We start from the raw sequence: 21,955 nt of genomic DNA, 5'->3' as shown, positions 1-21,955 counted from the left end.
TATAACCACTCTTTACAGGTTCCACCACTCACCCACCCACATTTTCTTCTATCTTTAGCTGATGATGGTAGTTACATTTTCTTGGTTATTTCCCATGTATACATGTTTTACAGGAAATATACACATTATTAAACTTTTGTTTGTTTTTCTTTTGTTAGTTTCTTTTGTTATGAGGAGTATTTCAGACAAGAACAAAAAGGCTAGAAGGAAAATAATTGTTCCTTCCCCATACTCTCAAAGCCTCAATGAGCTGGAATATTTTGCAGGTACTTCTTTTTTTTTTTTTTTTTAATTAATTATTTATTTATTTATTTTACACAAGCACTGGGTAGAGTCAGAAGCGCGGGAGGGTGATAGAATTCACCAGAGCCAGAGCAGGGAGCAGAGCAGGCAGAAGGATCCAAGTACACTGCTGAGGGGAGCAGCGGGTGGCAAGAGAGGTCTTCGTGCCATGTGGGATCCTCCTCTGGTGGCCAGGGAGCAGCCGGGAGCAGCCGGGGATCGAACTGGCGCTGCAGAGGCTGCGGGCAGCTTCGCAACCCAGCGCTCAACCGCTGCGCCACCGGGGAGGCCCTGAGCTGGAATACTTGGACCTGCTTGAGCCAGTCTGAAATTTGTGGATATCCTTCATTTTCAATCCAGGTTTAAATTTTTATTCAACACTCAAGAAGTAGATATTTACAATGATAACATCTTTAATTGGTTCAGAGTTCCAAAGTTCTATTACCTCTGAAGAAAGAATATTTGTAGAGGCTTTTCTCACCTAACCAAAAATAGGAAAGTAAGAATCTTTCTCTTTGACTTTTGAAATACAGTATACTAATCTTTGGAGGCAAACAGAAGGAAATTATCCTATTCACTAGCAGTAGCTATTTAAATATCAAAGATTATACAAAAGGACATGTCCTTATTTTGTTTACAGCCTTTTAATCCTTTCTTGTGGCAGTCTGAATATATTACCGTTTAAAGTGTGTGTGCGTGTGCGTGTGTGTGTGTGTACTCACTCCACATATATGGAGAGTAAGAGAAGAGAGAGACACTCTGGATATTTAGTTTACAAGATAGAGAAAACAATGATTGTTATTAGGACATGTCTGACAATGGGGCAAGAGATGAATAGGTGAATTAAACCACCATATGCTGTCAATTAAGTAAAGTACTGGCACATTAGAAAATTCTTATCTAATTTGGAAAGGAAATTCTTTGCCCAAGAATGCAAAGAAATGAAAATAGAAATTAAACCATATATTGCTAACTAGTTACAGAGAGTAAAAATATTTTACAACTACAGTATAGACATTATTTCAGGAAAAGCAAATTACTCGTGAAAATTATTTCCTACAGCAAGTCCTAGAAAACCTCACAAAGTCACACACAAACATACACATGATATATACATATGTGTATATATATGTATATGGTTACTAATAAATGCAAATATTCTTCATTGCTAAGATGTTAACTCCTCAGGAGGAATATATGATATCTTTGGGATAACCATGGTAAAAGGAAAAATATCTCCTGAAATATTCTGTATTTGTAGTAGAAATTGTGTATCCAAAGGAAAATATGGTTAAAGTGAAAGTCACTGCCACCACATCAGCAGGAACAGAAAAGCATGTTTTGCTATATTATGAGTTTGTTTTCACAGCATCAATAGAGATTGACACTTCTCTATGAGTCATATAGCCAAGAGCCAAGTATGTATAGAAGTATATAAACTCCAAGTTGTCTACAACCAAGATACCATTGACATGGAGTCAAGAAGATATGAGAAAGCATAATCTGGACCACATTCAGAAGGAAAACGTCCCATCCACCAGGATTATCCAGAAACCTCCCCCTATATGGACCAGTTTGTAACTAACCAACTAACTTCAGATGAGTTCATATTCGTTCATCATCATCATCATTGCCAATCATCTTTGCAAATAAGCCCTATCTTTCTCTCAAATGCAGGTATTATAAGATTGGTTTCTATGTGCATTAGATAGCAAGCTCTTTGGATCAAGAAAAAAAAGGATGATTTTTTGATCTGGAAAAAGTTTTTATATCTTTTTTATGAGGGGCCTCCCTGGTGGCCAAGGGGTCAAGTCTCAGAGCTCTCATGACTATGGGCTGACTATGATTCTGCCCAGGGAGCTAACCCACATGACAAAGCAGACCTCTTCTGTCTCACCAGCTGCTCCCCTCAGCAATGCATTTCATTAGATCTGCCTGTTCTGCTCCCATCTCTGTCTCTGGTAAATTCTCTCACCCCCTGCTCCTCTTGCCTACACCCCAGTTCTTCTATGCAAAAATAAATAAATTGTTCTTAAATTTTTTTAAAAAAAATCCATTTTATGAGAAGTGCAACATTTCAGGATTTTAAAACATTTTAGTTATTTCCCTCTACAGCATTCTGTGGAAATTATATATAACCTTATGATGATGAAAAATACATCTTATCTATAAAGTCAGATTTTACTTTTATTTACTTTCAATTATTACATAATATAAATCTTAAGAATTTATTGAACACTTAACATGCTAGACAAAGTGCTAAGGAATTTTATAATATTGCCTTATTTCATCCTTACAACAGTCCTTTCAAGTCCTGTGATTATCCTTACTTGATAGGTGATAAAATAGTCACAAAAAATGGTATATAACATGGCTAAGGTCATACAGCGTAGTTGTCCTATATTTTAGCTCCCAATCCAAAGCTATTAAAAATTACTGTATATATCTTCCTTATAATTTTCATTCATTACAAATTACAATGATTTATTGTGTCCTGTTTACTTATTTGGAAAAGAGAAATAGAGGACTTATATGTCTCCTCCACAGAGAGAGAATTGAAGAGTAAATATCCCGGCAATACTAGTATCTAACAATCCGGACAGTCAGCTGGACAGTCAGGGCTCTGTGGCCACAGGGGCCAGGGATGAGGAAAGGAAAATGGAAACAGAACTTTGAAATCATGTTCTTTGATTGGTCAATATAGTCACCACCACCCCCATCACCACCTGCCCACGCTTGATTCAGTGCAAAACAATTACCCTGTGACCAATTTAATCTTTACTCATAATAGACTTGATAAAGGAAAACCTCATAGCCCAGTAAACATTAGCTTATATGGTTTCCTCACTAATAAAAGGTAAATAATCTAAGATACTAACTTAAAAATATCAAATAATAAAATTTATTTTTATTTTTATATGATACTTGTCTCGACAAATTTGTATGTATAGTTTGCTATATGAGACTTGTAAATATAATAATGTTACAAATTTTCAATATAATTTTAGAATTAATGTTGAAATATCCTCAGTCAAGATGGATATTCAAAGATTTATTAGTCATTCTTGTATATAAATTAACAATCATGTCTGTTATAACATGAGCAAGAGGTGTTTATAGTTTGGTATTAAACACTAATCCTTGCAGACAGACAGGAAATGAGCATTTTCTTTAGCAATTTTATGTATATTCAGTGTTAACATGAATCACTTTTTATATGTTATCTTCTCTGCTAGATTAAAGATACATTATCTTGGACTGTTTTCATTAATCTATCTCAAATTTCATCATGACTGCAGAATTCAAATGAAGATATATATTCAATTTCTCTGCTGATAACCTTATAAATGCCATTTCATTTTGGGATATAAAATAGGGAAACAACACTTTCAGGCTCTTAAGCTATTTTGACCTAGATATTAAACCTTCTCAATTACCGATATTAGATGTAAGATTTCATTAGAACAGGTAAGTTTCAGCAATTTTCTAGACATACTCCAAAAATGATTTTTCCCACTACCTTAGGACAAAATAGAATTCCAAAGAAAGGGCTATTATCTAATCAAATAGCTATATTTACATGTCCATTTTAAAAATAGTTGACCCAATTTTCCAAATTGATTACTATTGCCATCCTCACTACAACTGGATTTGAACACACCAGAGTGAAATATAAAAATTAGAGTTAAATTAATAACAAAGAAATAATAGATCACTTGCTTGTTTTCAAATAATAAAAGAGACTTTCTTATATCTACTACTGATAAAAAGAAAATTCTGCAAAAATGCCTCCGCAAATAAGGTACCTTAAATGTTAAGCTCTAATCACCTATTTCTCCAGTCGTCAGTTTTAAAATATTGCAGAGCTGAGTTCACAGTTGCCAGATTGCAGCCCAATTTAAAGAAGCAGCAGTCTAGAGAGTGATTCAAAAGAGCTTATAAGTTATCTCCAAGCTGCATGTCACGAAGTCTTCTGCCATCTCCTGAGCAGTCACAAAGGACACAATACAATGAAAGAGTTAATTAGGAAGCTAAGGCAAAACTCCTGTGACACTTTGGTGCTGACATCCTTCTTAACCCTATTTGATATAATTTTTGTAATATGCTGTTTGTGCTTTAAGACAGAATAATAAATTCATTTGAGGTTATTCTGAATATATTCATATCCTTCAATTAGATGAACAATTGAAAAAGTCGTTCCTCTAAGAATGGATTTGATAAGAAAATTTTACTTGTTGGCCTCTCATCAAAAATACCAATGCATTTTCAAAGCAATTGTTTGAAGCAATCAGTTAAATACCTGAGTTTTATATAGGTTTCTCATTTTTTTGGTTGCTCAAGGGAAGTCTGGTTATAGTGTCCTACTGCTTTGAAATTAACAGAAGCAAGGGAATATAAAGGTAATTTAACTTTAAATAAACTACTGCTCAGCAACTCTAAGAAGACATAAATGAATACATTTTTTAGAAGCTGTGAATAGTTTATCATAGCCATTGTTCTTTTTAACGTATTTCAAAGGCATTACAGGTATTACAATTCCAAGTGATTTCCACTTAAATTTCTTACCAGATATAGATTGCACTTAAGCTGAAAGCCTAGGAAAAGGTCAAGATGAACACAATCATCACTACACTAATGCAGAGAATAGTAATAAGGCCCTAGGTGTGCAGTTTATAAGCATGCAAACTGTGTACACAAGCTGAAGAATACAGGACAAAGTAGATGACCAGAAAAGTTGAAGCATTTAGGACTAATTATTAAGTATATTAGATAACTATGTATCTTTTCATATTTCTCTACCTCTGGTTTCCTGGTTGTTCAAATTTGAAATATTTAATTACAGATCAGCTTGTCTAACAAAATTAAGAGTGATATCTCAATACTGCTATAGCCATATTAATCTGATATAAGGTCTATATATTTAAAATTGAACTTAATGTTCAAATTTATATATATATATATTTTTTTTTTAAAGAGGCATGTTTTTATTTATTTATTTGTTTGTTTTTTGTTTGTTTGTTTATACATGCACTGGGTACAGTCAGAAGCACGGGAGGGTGAGAGAATTCACCAGAGCCAGAGCAGGGAGCAGAGCAGGCAGAAGGACCGAAGTACACTGCTGAGGGGAGCAGCGGGCGGCAGGAGAGGTCTGCGCGCCATGTGGGACCCTCCTCCGGTGGCCGGGGAGCAGCCGGGGATTGAACCGGCGCCACAGAGGCCGCGGGCAGCTTCGCAACCCAGCACTCTACCGCTGCACCACCGGGGAGGCCCTCAAATTTATATTTTTGAGGCATCTAAGCATTCAAGTTGAAAATCAGGAAGAGTGATTCATTTGTCCATTCATTTATTCATGCTGAAGAACAGTGCAGAAGAGCAGTTAGGTGTTAGAATATCTATTTATTTGAACCCTTGTTCCAATATTTACTATAGCACCTTAAGTAAGATGCTTAAGTTTCCTCTCCATGCTTCAGGGCATCATCATAAAGGTGGGGAAAATATTAGACTCTCACATATAAACTTTTTAAGAGGATTAAATGAAAATACCATACACACAGTACCTCAACTAGGTCATAAAAGCCATTACTTTTAATTATGTAACTCTTGCTTTATACTTACTATATAAAAGTGTTAGAACTTGGAAATATTATAATGACCAATACAATCCTATACTCAATAAACTTAGCCCAGTCAAGAAAATAGAAACAAATAATTATATTATTTGTGATAAAAATACGCAAAGTTTTATAAAGGTCTTTGTATAATCAAGGAGCAAAAGGAAAAAAATTCTAGATGTAATCTGGGCTAATGTTTAAAGCATAAATAATTTTTGAAAGGTTGAATATTATTTTTATTTAATTGGACCCTTTATAAAGACTACTGGAAGACATCGTCCCATTTTCCAACTTCTTTGCTGGCATCTCACCTTCCACTCATCTATATTTGCAAATAGCTGGAAGCATATAATGTACAATAGAGATACAAAGAATAAAAAATAGAGAATTGGTCTTAGATAATAACTTGCATTCCTCTTTGACATAACCTTTGTGATACCTTAGTGATTGGCTTTTATAGGCTTAAAACAACTAACTGTAATAAGCTGTATGTAATAACTCCATAAAAAGTAAACCAACATAACATTTCTAATAAAAACTAAGAGGATAAGGTCTTAAGAAAAGACATGAAAATTATATTGTATGCCAAAAACTCTAAAGGACAGGGGAGGCTTTGAAATAGACTCAGGAAAATAATTGTTTCTAAGTACAGGAGGAAACAATGAAGTTTCAAGGATCCCAAGTCTAATCCTTCCAGTACAATTCATTGAGTTTCTAAAAATGCTTAAGCTAAGAATGTCATCCAGGATAATTAAGGATGTAATCATATTGTGTTCTGTGTTAAGATTAACGATGGCCAAAGTAACTACCTCAGGAGAAGACAAACAGGAACAAATAAAAATTATATGAAACTTGACTAGCATGCTGGAACAAAGACTCTCTCTCGAAAATTTATTAGGGTTAATGCTTGCGAAGGGATTCTTCAAACATTTGTAGTAACAGAGAAGAGGATACAGTAAATGAATGATAACTACACCTTGCTTTATCTTGGTCTTCTGGTTCAGGTTCAGCCAAAAAAAAAAAAAAAAATACCTTATCTTTTAGCAAACAGAAAGCTTGACTTGCTTTGTTAGATTTACATGATCTCTTTTGGATTCAGAAGATTTGCCACAGTTCAGTCAATATCTGAAAAGATAACACTACAGTCTCTAAGGCTAAAACTGTTTTCTATACAGAATAACCATAAAGCCTAGTATGACATTCATTTTCATTTCACAAACAGTTCTTCTAAAATATATTTAAATAGAATTCTGCTTCAAGGGTAACTGAGAAACTTTTGAAATTCTAAGAATTATTTCTCAAGCACATAGAGTGGAGAGGGAAGGCAAAAATAAATATCAAGGGGAATTTCGTAAGGCTTCAAAACCCATATGGAAAATATGGACAAGTAGAGAAATACATACATACATATACACACACACACACACACACACAGTGTATGTAACAAGAAAGACCTAAAAGAAACAGCTTTGAAGACAGCTTTTTGAACACATACTTTATTTTTATTGAGAGTAAAAGAATCAGCAGCATCCAGTATTCTAGTCCAGTCTTTCTGTTAAAGGACTAAAAAAAAAAAATCCTACTGCAGCACATATGCTCTTAAGGCACAGACAGCTTGAATTAACTACTTAGTTTCTTAGAAACTTTTTAAAATATATATTTTAGAGTGAGAACCAAAATATACCATGTTTCTTGAATGAGGGTTGGAAAAGAATGGAGTATTTGGTACATAAAGATTGAAGATTAAAATGAAGCATGAAACAGCCACATTTACAGTGGTGAGTGGCGGAAAATACAGGGTTGGCAGGTAGCTAGTTGTTAGTATAATATATTTCTAGAATTGGTGAAGAAAAAGGGAGGGGGGACTAAGAAGTTTGGAAAAGTCATGGGTGGAAAGCACAACATAAATGCAAGAATCAAGGGCCTCCCCGCTGGCACAGTGGGTTGAGTGCAGCACTGTGAAGCTGTCCACAGCCTCTGCAGCACGGTTTGATTCCTGCCCGCCAGGGAGATTCCCACATGGCGCAGCAGACCTCTCCTGTCTCACCCACTGCTCTCTTCAGCAGTATATTTCAGTCGGTCTGCCTGTTTTGTTCCCTGCTCTGTCTCTGGCAAGTCCTCTCATCCCCCGCATCTCTGGCCTATACCCCACATCTTCTATAAAAATAAATAAATCTTTAAAAAAAAAAAAAAGAATCAACCATATCTCTTCCACTTTTAAATGTCAAGAACCCTGGATTAAGGATCCAGGGTTGTTGCCTGAAGGAATCAGGAGTTCAGGATGATCCTCTAGGTGAATGCATCACTGTGCAGGTGATTTGGCTCAGAAAGCATATTTTTCTCAAAACTAAAGCAGGAGTTTGCCCACAAATTAATCTGAAAATCAGAAGGTTTAGGCAAAGGAAAAAAGGCAATTTGCAAGGGATAAGTAAAAATTATATATATATATATATATATATATACCATTGAAATATATGTCAAATATATACATCCTCACAAGTGATTAACACATTATTTTTATTTGATAACAATTTTAATATTGTTGACTTGCACATTAACTTTTAAAAATATAATTGATGGCAAAAACAAATCATCAAGTATATCAGAAAAAGGGAATTCCTGCCTATTCTTTTTGGGAACACAAAATGGTAGAAATGCTCTATAGAGCATATTAACAAAATGCATTGAAATCCTTAAATGAGCATTTCTTCATCTAAATCTAGGAAATTTTCTTGTTAAAATTAGTTGGAAGGTATATAGATCTATAAATACAAAGAAACTTTTCAAAAACATTGGAGGAAAAAAAGAAAATGGATGGAAACAACCCAAACTTGAAAATATTAGTTTGGGAATAACTGTAGGGAAATAGGACTGGGAGAAATATGATGTTTTAATAAAGAGCTCAATTATTTTAACCACTCTGTTTGGAAAGAGACTTACTTTGTGAACAGAAGGCAGACAGTCTGCCATGGAAACATTGAGAAAGGAGATCCATTATCTAAAGGCCTTGGCTATAGAAAGGAAAGTTGTATATCATGGAAGTATCTAAGATATCTGTTGGGAAAGATAGTCTCAGAAAAACCTAGACACTTCTTAACACCATCTTATACATTTTGGTCTGGGAATTATGGTCTATTTGACAATTGGATTTATGCTTGAAATTGATTTAAATACAATTCTGTTTTTAGCCATCTTTGCTTTGAATTTAAAAACTTCAATAAACTTTTTATTTTAGAATAGTTTCAGATTAATAGAAAATTTGCCAAGATAGTATAGAATTCTTGTATATCCCTCCCAAGATTCTTTATTACTAATATTTTATGTTACTACACTATAGTACATTTGTCATTAACTAAGGAATAAACATACTTTATTCATGCTTTGACTTTGCATTAAATTTGTTTAAGAAGAAAATGATGGATTTAATATACCCATGTTATTTCTTTGGTCAATATGCCTAAATAAAAGTTTTAGTATTTATTAATCCCTCCTATAAAAAAATCTCAAAAATCCTTGTGAGGCAGTTCAGGGAGAAAAAGAAATTTCAAGTTGGTAAGATATAGTTGCCTATCTGAACAAAGGAAACTAGATCATTAAGTTGCCTAGCTCATATTTCAACAAGTGAATAGGACCACTGGCTAGGTTGACCCACCTATGATTAAACTGTGAAAATGAATCTTGGGCTAAGGTACCCCAAAGTCCTGCTTGATCAGGTGGACTGGCAAGACTTATGCCAATATCTAAACCATCTTTCCAAACAAATGTACCAACAAAATGTACCAGTAACCAAAGGTTCCATACTGGAACAAAAAAAAAAAAAATCAAATGCTGATTAATAATTGCCTTACAATTGACTGAAGGGAGGAAGCTGAGATCCCCACATGCCAGGACATAGCCTAACCTATAACAAACTATGAAGCTATTCCATGTGCCATGTGAGCCTGTCCCTTTAAAACATTTTCCCTTAGCTCCCTCCAAAAAGGCCAAAACTTTTCTCAGCTCTGGTTTCTCTCATGCATAAGCTTTAACAAAAGCCTTGTATGGTTTATCCGAAACTCAAGTGAATTCTTTCTCTTAGAGGGTCTACACACCCATATATTTTGGGTATCTGTATCACCTGCACAATAGTCCTTTTTTGCATCAAATCTACTATAAAATATTTCATTGCAAGCCCCGATAAAACAGCAAAATGAATATAAAGGAATGAAATATACTAAGTTCACACTAGCCCATATCTGTATAGCTTTATATAATGGCTATTTCAGCACCTCAGGGCAGTGATCTTTGTATCATAAAATGTCTTGTACATTTGGGTACTTTATACCTGATTTTTAAAAGGGAAACATAAAGCAGAGGGAACGTATCTCCTGATCTCTATAGAGGAAATAAGTTGGAGAAAAATCCCTTATATTATTTTCCATTAGTCTGGTATTTTCACATCTATAGTAGTTATGGGAACTAAAGTCAGTTAATATTTGAAAGTGTCTCCTAAAAAAATTTAGAGAATTCACTTGTCAGACTAGCTTATTTAATAAAAACTAGAAGCACAATCTTGCGTATAGCTAAAATCAGCATCAAATTAATGTCTAGAGATGTTCTGTTGCAGGACCAAAAAGCAAACCTTTGAACAGATTAGAGCATATGCTGATCTTAAATACAGATCCAGCAGATAGGGAAAGAAAGAACTAAATAACATAAAGTGTACTTCCATGATCTTGCTGAGTTACTCTAACACTAAATGGTTCAAATGTTCAATCGCCAAACTTATTCTTAGCTTTTCATCAACAGGAAATCTTCACAGTGTTTTCACAGACTCTGGGTGAACCATACAAAGATAATTCACTTGTCAAAGAACTGACAGATTAAAACAGTGGGGTAAAACAGACAAGATTTTGTGTGTGTGTGTGTGTATGTGTGTGTGTATCAAGTTTTCCTTGTTTGAGGGAAGAGTTGTGTGATTCTTGCAGTAACATGGTGAATTATCACTATTTTTTTTTACAGATTTATTTATTTATTTATACAAGCACTGGGTACAGTCAGAGGCACAGGAGGGTGAGAGAATTCACCAGAGCCAGAGCAGAGAGTAGAACAGGCAGGTTGACGGAAGTACACTGCTTAAGGGAGCAGTGGGCAGCAGGAGAGGTCTGCGCGCCATGTTGGACCCTCACCAGTGGCCGGGGATCGAACCAGTGCTGCAGAGGCTGCGGGCAGCTTCACAGCTCAGCGTGAAACTGCTGCGCCAGCAGGGGAGGCCCGAATTACCACAATTTTTGATGGGTATTAGAATCACTCAAAGAGCTTTAAAAATACATTAATTCTAAATTAATCATTCTGGGGTTAGTGTGGTGCTTAGCATTGATATTTTTAAAGCTCTTTTGATTATTCTAATGGGTAGCAATGGTTGAAAAGTTCTGTGGCAGTGGAAAAGAAATGAATCTCCAATTACATTACACATACTGAATACAGATGCTTGCCTCATTCATTGCTTCTCTGAATCCCAGTGATTGGATAGAGAAATCCATCTCTCTTCTGACAAGGGCTTCATCCCATGCATGCACATTATCTAAACCTTTACTCTACCATGTAATTGTCCTTTTTGAAAATACTTTATTTGATTTGTTTCACAACCCAGAGTTCTCTTGAATGAATTTGGAAACAGAGATTCTCAGGATCTGAGTGTTTCTTGCTATTATTATTTGAAAATGAGCAATTTCTACTCATTCAATGATCCTATGGGGTCATTGTCCATTTTCCCGTAAGTACAAATATCATGGGGTTAAATAATACTCCATAACAATGTATGAAATTTAGTGGTACTTCCCCAAGAACAGAACTTCAGTGGCCACCCTGCAGAATGTTAGATGTAAAGGTGATAATCTAATGTGCAGTGCCTTGAAATCCATACTTAGTATTTTTTAAAATGCTACTAAATGCCTACTAAGATATAGGAAAATTTTACATCTGAAGAGGTGTGAAACCCCCAAATTATATACAATGTTGCAAACCATTTTTGTTACCTCAATAAAAATTATACATTTCTTCTCCTAAGGAGTGCTTTTAAATGGCTAATAATGAAAGCAAGGATCTAAAATCCAATAGTAAACTCTCTTTTCATTTACCTGATCTAATTCAGGGCTGCTCTGCCTCCTGGACCCCAATATGCTGATGATTTCCTCTTCCTTGACCTGTTCCTTTTCTTGTACCATCACTGAGCGCTTTTGTCTTTCTTCTACTGTCCCTTTCTAAAAGTAACCCTCTTACTGAATAGTAACACCTCACAATGGCTTCTATAAGTAGGAAAAAACCTTACCTCAAATCAGTGATTATATCTTCAAATATCGGTCAAGATCAGATCTACACAACTCACTTTTCTCTCACACTTAAAAACAAACATTCAATGAATAATTGAGAATTGTCTTTGGGTCTTACAGCCTGACTCCCTGAATTTACCAATTAATATGCACACTTGTTTTGGACCCAAAGATTTTTTTTAATCTCGTTTGTTAAAAAAATGAATAGAAAAATTATAAAATCCCATCAAACATATGAAGCAAAATTTAAACAGAAATGTACAACAGTGCATGAATTAGTAGATGATCTCTTAGCTGCTATCCCTGTTATTTTTTAATGAAAATTTCAGTAAAAAATTTAGTCTTATAAACAGGGGAAAATATTGCGTTTACTCAGATTTTAAGGACCTTGGCACTGTCACTTTTACCTATACCAATCTCAAAGAGAACATTATATTTACCCTATGCAACCTTTGTGTTGATGATTTTTAAAACTGAGGTGGATAAAGTAACAAAAGATGTTGTCTTTGTTTCCTGTCTAAATTGCAAGAGCTGACCAAAAAAATCTTTAGCTACAAAAAAAAAAAAAAATGCAGACCAAATTAATATATCTTCAGGTAAAGTAGCAAGGAGATCTCACTATTAATCTAATCATATTCATATTACTAAAAGAAATGGACACCAGAAGAACATTAACCCTAACTTAATTCTGTAAGGATTGCAACATTTCAATTTTACCCAAAATTGTCCTTACCACAAAAAGGGGGACATGTGGAGCAACTACACTCAATATCTAGTTGGCCCTATGACGTTTTATTCCTTTCTTGAAATAATAAAAATATTTCAAGGGTAAGAATCTCAAATGCTCCTTGAACTTTTGCCTTCACTTCAATTACTTCCTGTCTTAGTGGGATATCGTACTGGTCAACACATTTTTCTGTGTAGGGATTTTTGCTGAGACAAAACCTACTTTAAAAATAGAATGCCCTATTAAATTTGGATCAGACAGCCACTTTGGGACAAAAATCCACAGTCAATGGTTTAATGATAGCACAGATTTTATTACCTGAAACCTCCTATATTGATATCTCAAGTTCTTAATCTGCCTGTCTCCAAGAGCTTCTGAGTTAGAAATATTTCAGATTTGGGACACGTAAATGAGGCTGAACTCTTCCTGGCCTCAATTGATCTGGTTAAGTCCTTAGTGAATTAACCCAATACCCACTAAAAGGAGAGACTGCTGAAGAGCTTTGGTCCATTATATGTCTTGACACAACTCATTAGTCCCTTCATTATCCCTGGTATTACCCATTATGGCCATCAAAAACAAACAAAACAAAAATAGGTGCAGCCACAGCTTTATGCAAGTTTTACTGTTCATTAAATGAGTATGCATGTCTACTTTCCTATGTTCTCCAACTTCAGTATCATCCTTAATCACTGACTTACTTACCTCATGGTGTTAGCTCTATTTTCAAATTCTTTAGTATACACTTATAGTGTCTATTTGCATTCACATGGGAAAATCACTTGAATAGTTAGGCCTCAGGGTTTACAAAAACACCCTCTTGCTGCTTGAAAATACTTAATCATAAACCAGAGACATTCTATTCCCAAGAATCCACTCATAGCAATGTGCTAACGATCTTTTATTATGCTTTCTGAGAATCTTACATAATTCTCTTCACTTGAGAATAGCATTACCATAAGAAAAACAAAAAGTGTTATCTATAAACTCCAATTTTGTCAGTCCCAAGCGCATTATCTTGGCCATAACATCACACAAAATGGAAAGTCTCTTTCCCCCCAAAGATTGCAAGTTGTTCATGGCTTTACCTGGCTAATGACTAGAAAGATTTTTTGTTCCCATAAGACTCTCTAACTATTTGGGTTCTAATTTTTGCAGAACTGGTGAACTCTAACACAGCTAAGAATTTTCCATGGATAGATGCTAGATTATCTTTTTATTATTTAAAGAATTCCCTTTTAAAAAAACCTCTATTAAGGATAATACTGAAGTTGACTTTCCAATCCCTAAAAATATTTTTTTTTCTATTTTTATGTGGAAAACCAGGTCAAGTTTAGATTGCTAACTCTACACACAAGAATAAAAAAAAAAATCCATTACTTATCATAGTCTCTCACTGAACTCAGCAAAAATTGGCCTTCCTACTTCTTGTGTTGTGCAGTGGTGACAGCAGCCAACTGAATATTCTGTTGAGTTAGTTTTAAAATATCTACTTTATCTCATGACTCATCAGACTATTTATACGTCACTCTGGACTAAAAAAAATCCCACCATTTTTCTTCTAGACTGACCTTCTATTTAATAGCCAATCAAGAAGGCTATTTAGTTGGCTATAAATCTAATCTACTGAGTCCTGTTCAAATCTAATTCTCTGCTGGAAGCAAAGTCTGCATAGTTGCTAAAATTGTAGCCCTTATTCTGAGTAAACATGAAAGTCACATAAAAACTCTGAGGCGCCTCATTTTCTCTAAAGGAATTGACTTCTATGACTCTTACCCTTTTTTTGAAAGTTCTCTTGTAGACTAATTTCACCTAATATCATAAAGGTTTAATGTGCATACTCAAGATTACTATTGCAAGTGCAAGATTATTATTGTATCGTATGTTTCAGAAGTATAAAACAGAAACCCCTGAATGAGACTCAACCTGGATATGTGGTTTTCTAGATTACAACACAATGACACAGCTTTTAAAATTTGTTAGAGGGGACTTTATCGGTTACTATTAGCTGCAAATGATGCAGTTAAACTCCTGTTATATTTATACACTCATGTATATAAAGTTCATTATATCTGTGTTCATTTTATAGACACATATATACATACACATATATACATATCCAAGAAATAAATATCATAGTTATTTTAAATCTGTTTCTAATTGGAAAATATGAATTCAAGGTTTGATTCTGGAGTTTCACTGCATCATTTCTGAAGACCCTAGGGAGAATTCTGGTCCTTGTGTTTTCCAATTTTGATAAGCCCTCCATTTTCCCTGATTTATGGCCTTCTACCACCTTCAAAAACAGCAACACTAAGAATCTTTGATCATTCTTCAGTCACATACTCAGTCTCTGACCTCAGCCTGAATATGTTCTTCCCTTTTAAGGAATAATGAGATTGGTTAAACCAATCCATACGATAATAATCTCATCACAAGGAACTTAATTTGTTCACATCTTCAAAGTCCCAAAATCTATTTGTTAACATTTAGGATGTATTTGAGGCACCATTAGTCTATTTACCACAATTGCAAAAAAACTACGTATCATGTAATAGTTTGGGTAATGTCAGTTTACTTTAACTAGAGACTACATTTTCCAGAATCCTCTTCCCTTCAAATAAGTTCCATGCAAGAGTAGGCCAAAGAAAGGACCTTTGTAAGATATGGAAGAAGGAGCAAAGCAACTGCCATTATTCTCAAATCACTAAGGTCAGGAAAACATGACAAAATGGGTCCCACTTGCCATCACCCTGCTCCATCCAAATATTGGATCTTTTCTAATATAAAAACCTCTCCACAAATACCTCCTCATGGTCCTGCTTTGACACTTGAAAATGTTTACCTTTTTGGTTTTCCCCTCAAGTGTTGCCACTCACAAAACTGTTTCAGGAAGGACCTGGTTAGTGACACACTCTCTCTGATTCCTTAACTCCCTCTTATAGAACTTTCATTTGTCTGAAACTTCTCCATTCTAGAACTTTACTCCTATATGTTTATAAAGTCTATTGCTATAAAAAGTCTTATTTTCATAATATTCATAGTTGTCCAGCTCCCCTAAATGAACAGATAGATATAGACAATATAAAGTGAATTAGATCATCAAATCATAATTCTGTGTGTCTATCATGTATCACACTACAAGAAAACAAAGAAGGAAGGAATGGAGGGAGAGAGAGGGAATAAAAAAATTCAAAGCAAGAAATGAGCACCTGCTGCCTCTTAAGTTAGAAACCTTTAGTTTGGATCTGGTCCAGAGGGAAGATTTCTTTGCCTCTCTTTTTTATGTTAATCCCTCAATAAAGTCTAGCAAGTGATTAATATTAGTAAGCACTGGTGACAGCACACTGCTCCCCCTAAGGAGACAAATTCTCCATGTGACACGGTTTTCTCTACCAAAACCACTCCAGGATGAAGAGAAGGAAATTCTTCACAGTGGATTTCATACCAAGACTTTTCTCCCAACATAAAGTAGTGTCACTCTTACGCTTTCCACTCATTGAACTCTTACTATCGTCTGGCATTGTGCTAAGCATTAATTTATTTAATTCTCACAAAATCCTACTCAGAAGTTGGTTTAGCTCCTTATTTTACATATTTAGAGTTTTAGAAGTTTTAAGTAGCTTCCTACAGTTTATACAGTGAGTGATGCCTCTGAGAAGGAAACCTAGATCTTGTGATTCTATAGTTTGCCTGTAACCAGAATAGGAACCAAAGTTAATAATAACAATAGTAATTTTAAGTAGCTAGTATTTGCCTGACTCCACAATTCAATTCAAAGTTGTGGTCCATGACACCTAGCATGTATTATATGTACTGATATTATTTGCACAGTATTCACCATTATTATTTGATTCAATAAAACCAAACTCCCAACCTTGGAAATAAATACACAGATGTGGAAGGAGGAGGCAGGCCATGTGGAATTAAGAATAGTATAGTGAGAGGCAGTGAATCAGAAAGATTTGGGCCCAGGTTATAGTGCAGGTGTTTTATTATAACATCTGCAAAACTATGAGATGAGTTGATCTCAAAAATCTGAAATTCCACAATTTTAAAAAATGTTCTCAGTACTTACTATTAGTGTGCAACCATGGGCTACCCAGGGCCCCCCAAACTTGCATGCTCTAAAGTGATCTGGCCATCCATGCACACAAAGGCAAAGGAGACTCTTAGTATGAAGGAACCAAAACAGAATTGATGTGCATAGGGAGGCAAGAGAAAACATTTTTCCCAAAACTATGCATCCCCTTGTGGGCAAAAGCCCAGTGTAGGGTAAATAGGTTTCAGGCTTTTCTACCCTCCCACCATTAGGATTGCCCAGCCTGATGGGGTACCTGCAGTTGTTACATTGTTGCAAGCTATCTTATTTACTTCTGTGGGCCATGGGAAGGGTATTGAGATAGTCACCAAGAGAAGCAGAAGAGGCAGGAGAAAGAAGGGGAGAAAGAAGCCAGAGAAGCCCAGAGTGAAGACTTGTCTGGGGCTTGGAGGCCTATTGGCCTCCTGGTCCCCCGGCCCCCCTGCCTGCCGTGTACCTGTTTGCCACACTACATGTAAAGCTCAATAAAAGCCTAAGAAAGCCACCAAGGGCTCCAGGACTCTCCTTTACCCAGTCTGCTTGGATCATAGGAAATCCTGCTCCGTGCCCATCCTGCCTGTACACCCAGTCAAACAGGGTCAGCCCGAAGCAACCAAGGTCCAAAATCTTGGCCACCAAATGTCCAAAATCTTGCCACAACCCTAAGGCACCTTCAGGCAGGGAACCATAGGAAAGGGGACTGGGAAGCAAAAGCCAGAAAGCTGGGACAAAGGGGGCAAAATCAAAGTACAAATCAAGACAATAGTCGCCGCTGTCATCCATTTCCCCATGTCCTCCCACTCATATGTTTCTTTCAAATGTCTCTACATGTCTCTCCTCCACATGTGTCCTCGCATGTCTCTTTCCCAGAAGTGCCAGGGTTCAAGTCAGATTGCAGAAACAAAAGCTCTCCCCCTTTTCTCCGAGCCCACCTGTCTCCATAGTTACGTAGCTTTACCAGGCCAACAAATTTCCAAGTTACATAGCTTCACCACTGGTCACCAAGCTCTGCCCCTCACTCCCAGCTGCAGGCATGTCGAGGTGGGGAACATCATACCCCCACTACCTTACTCCTGGGGATATAAAATGTTGTTCTTCTGAATAATAAACTTACTTTTTATTTTCATCTTTTTACTCTATATATTTCCATAGCTAACATCATTTTATAAATCAAGTCAAACTACCCTCTTCAAGAAATTCAGATAGGACACAAACACTCAACTGTCTGCTATAGTTCGAGTCACACTGAAAGACTCAGGCCATGGCAAGACCACTGTGTGATCAGGGCCAAGTCTTGGATGGCACTGAGATATTTGAATGAAAAGAAGCAAAGTTTAGTCCAGGACTAGACTGAAGTAAAATCTATATCATGTAATTAAATGCATAAGTTAATGCTAGGCTAAGCACTTTCCAGTGACGACATTAAAGAAAATCAAAGTGAGTTCTTGCAAGTATTTGGGTGAAAAGACCATTAACCATAAGTTCACACTGAATCCAGAGTGTCTCTTTAAATAGCAGCACAACAGTCATCTGCTAGGAATCAAAGAACAAGCAATGTGAAGCCTACACAGGAGATGGGTTTAGTAAAAAACTGTCATCTCACTGAGCAAAAGATTAATCAGTATCCCCAACCCCAACATATCTACTTTACACTCAAAGTCATAAGCTTTCATTGCCTATCATATTTTCCATCCTGAATTACATCCAATCATATTATCCAATAAGGCCAACTATGTGTTCTGCAGTGAGATCAAATAACACTAACAAGATATTCCAACAATAAAATATCACCATTTTAAGTGATGCCCCAGATTTGAATATAAAATTCTTTCCATTATGAAATTATGTTAGAGACTGAATCTCAAAGTTAAAGCTTTTAGAAGCTAAAGAGCAACTTTAAAGTCCCAAACTAAAGTATAAACTCTAGGTACCTTGTTTTTATGAGTTACTTAACATTCAAAAATGACTTCCCTCCCAACATTCCAGTTATACTCAGAATCAGCTGTTATTATTAGTAGTTGAAGCTTTGACTCTTTCCCTGGAATCAGTGTAGTCTTGTAGGAATTGAGTTACTGAATTATTCAGTAGTAAGTTTCTCTAGTCTTACTTTGAAGAATTCCAAGTGTTAGTAAGACAGATGATTTTTGCAGCTCTATACCCATACCCTCCAAAATTAGAAGATAAGCCAATTCCACCTCATACAAGCATTATCACAGGTAATAGTTCATAGAACCTAATGTTGAGAAGTTCGAAAGTAGGTTGCACTGTTTATAACAGCTTTTTTCCCTTTCTTTTTAGAATCTTAGAACTATGAACAAGAACTCATGGAAGACCTAGCCCATAAATATTTTTGATTTACGCTAATCTGTTAACTTTATCTTAGAAGGGCTAAATATCCATCAACATGTATTATTCATTCTCCTAAAGAGTGGCCTTGGGAACATCACCATTTTTTTCTTATAGCGGTGATAGAGGATACTAACTTGTAATTGAAATGTCCTTCTCAAGCACCTTCCCTTCTTTACTGATTTAAGTGGGGCTTCACTAGGAAACATGTTTCACTCCTGAGCTGCTACTTTGACTCTTTCATCACAGTGGTTATTTTATCACCGTGCCTTTTGTAAAATGGTTCAGATCACCCTCCCTTCTTCCTAAGGAGCACTTTTCTTCACCCAGGTTTCCCTTCTGACACACTACTATCCTGTAAAATAGGTTACTCATGTGCTAAGTTCCCTTGTCTTCCAGCTAAGCGATTACCTGATACAGTTATTCCTGTGCACACAAATATATTATCATGTTCAATATGTGCAATGGTTTAAGATTGGGAAGTCCTGAAACCAATCCAGAGCCAAGTTGAAAAAAAACTAATGAGCAATCTCTTGAGCCTATTATGCATAAGCGACAGGAATGCAATATTTTTTCTTAACATTCAATGCCATACACAGTGAAATTCAGTTTGGAGCAGCTCACCTCACCTAAGCAGACCTGTCACTATCAACTTATATCTGGAACTTCCAATCTCTACAGTATTCAGAGGAATCAGCTATTTTGCAAGTCAAAAAGTCAGCAAATACTGTTACACACTTTCTATAAAAAGAATATATTTTCTCTATAACCAATTCCTGCCTTCCTTGCTTCAGATGCACAGGATGAGAGCGTAACCATATCACTTATCATGCACTTTTGATCACAAAATGGAGTACTATTATCTGAGACTTTCCTGAGCAAACTGGGACATATATACACCCTAGTAACCGAGAAGCAAGACAACAACTAGAATTAGGTTAGTAAGGTTAAATGAAATCCTGAAAATGTGAATCACAGACTGAAAGATAGAATTGCTTCCCTGATACTCAGAACTCTACGAACAGATGAAAGTTAGGTAGCCCAAGCTGGGAAGGTTATCACATTAGAAGACAGGACAGTTCACCAGTTATTAGTACTGTCTTCATCTTTTATTTCTCAATAATTTTTGACAAGTTTGATTTATTTCACTCTGTGGAAAATTTCCATGTAATATTGGGTAATCACACAATCAGATTTTCCTACTCCTTGCTTCCACTCATTCCACTTGCCTTTGTTGCCTCACCCGTCCCCTGTTACACTTTTACAAGATTACTTTCTGAGGACTCTCCTTGACCCTTCTCTTGGTGCTATCTGTCCTTAGATGACATCTCTTCTCATTAAGTGGCTTTAAATAGCACGCTATGATCTCCCAAGTTGTCTCCCTAGTCTTTCCATCCATCCTTGTTACAACTTCATAAACTAAACACCATTGCAAACTAAATAAGCCCAACGACACCACAAAGACTACCCTGAGAAATGCACTCAGCAATCCTTGAGTATTCTTTATTTTTTCTTCTGTGCATCAACAAACCCATCAGCAACTCTCCATTTATATCTGCTTGGTATGCTTAACTGGATAGTTTCTCACCTTTTCTAATTGAAACATGTCTTGCCCAAACTGATTATCTTGCACCTAGAATATTGCATTAAGTTTCTAACAGACTTCTATTCTTAATCCCAGGGATCCATCTCACAGCATTTTTCTGGGCTTATGCACTATTTACCCCCTTTCTTAAAACTTCCTAAATCATTCCATTGCAAACAGAAGAAAACTTAAAATCATGGTGTATGGGCAGAAACAGGGCACTGAGCAGGTTTTCTATGATCCAGCAGACCGGGTAAGGGAGGAGTCAGAGTCCTGGAGCCCTCAGTGGGTTTTTGCAGGTCTTTTATTGGGATTTACCCAGTACACAGCAGGCAGGGGTGCTGGGGGGAAGGGAGGCTGGCAGGCCTCCCAGCCCCCAGAAAGTCTTCACTCACTCTTCTGGGCTCTCCGGCCTTCTCTGCTTCTCTCAGCTTCTGCTCGTTCTTGGCTTCTCTGTCGGCTTCTGCTGGCATCCCCGTGACGCCGCCCTTAAAAGCCCAGTCTCAGCCCAGGTGAATCCCATCTACCTATGCCCACACCCTACTCCAGGTGCCCGCCATCAGGCATGCATTCAGGACCGCAAGGATCCATCATCTATCCTGATGGCGGGAGGGCAGAAAAGCCTGACATTTTTTACCTTACCCTACACATGGCCTCTAACAGCCTGCAAAATCTGGACCTTGTTATCACGATTTAACATCCCTCTGCATTTGCTACCACCTAGCAATCAGTCTCTTTCTTTCTTTCCTTTTAATAAGCAAAGTTCATTCCAATCTGTGGGGCATTTGAGCTTGCTATTTCTCCTGTTACCAATGCTATTCTCCAGAATTTTTGCATATTTGACTCCAAATTACTCAGCTTTCTCAGAGATATCTCTCTTCACTGTGTTAGCTAAAGCTCTTCTCTTCCTTGTAGGTCCTGTCTCACTGTATCGATATATCATTTGTCAATATCAGAAAATCTGGGTTATTATAACCCCTTAAATGTAGGAGCTCTGAATTATGGCTATTT

General features: G+C 36.3%; 1 long non-coding RNA gene across 1 annotated transcript in view; it reads right to left on the bottom strand.

The window, feature by feature from the left end:
• The window catches only part of LOC119239041 (uncharacterized), a 95,615-nt gene extending 79,766 nt beyond the window's left edge, over positions 1 to 15,849 (bottom strand). Inside the window, exon 1 of the long non-coding RNA XR_005123728.2 lies at positions 15,778 to 15,849. This is a non-coding gene — a long non-coding RNA (uncharacterized LOC119239041). The remainder of the gene's footprint in view (positions 1 to 15,777) is intronic.
• Positions 15,850 to 21,955: the final 6,106 nt, after the last annotated feature.

Source organism: Talpa occidentalis, unplaced genomic scaffold (assembly GCF_014898055.3).
Source record: "Talpa occidentalis isolate TD23 unplaced genomic scaffold, MPIMG_talOcc4v2.1 talOcc4.11, whole genome shotgun sequence".
Taxonomy (NCBI): domain Eukaryota; kingdom Metazoa; phylum Chordata; class Mammalia; order Eulipotyphla; family Talpidae; genus Talpa; species Talpa occidentalis.
This window is presented reverse-complemented; position numbering and strand designations above follow the sequence as displayed.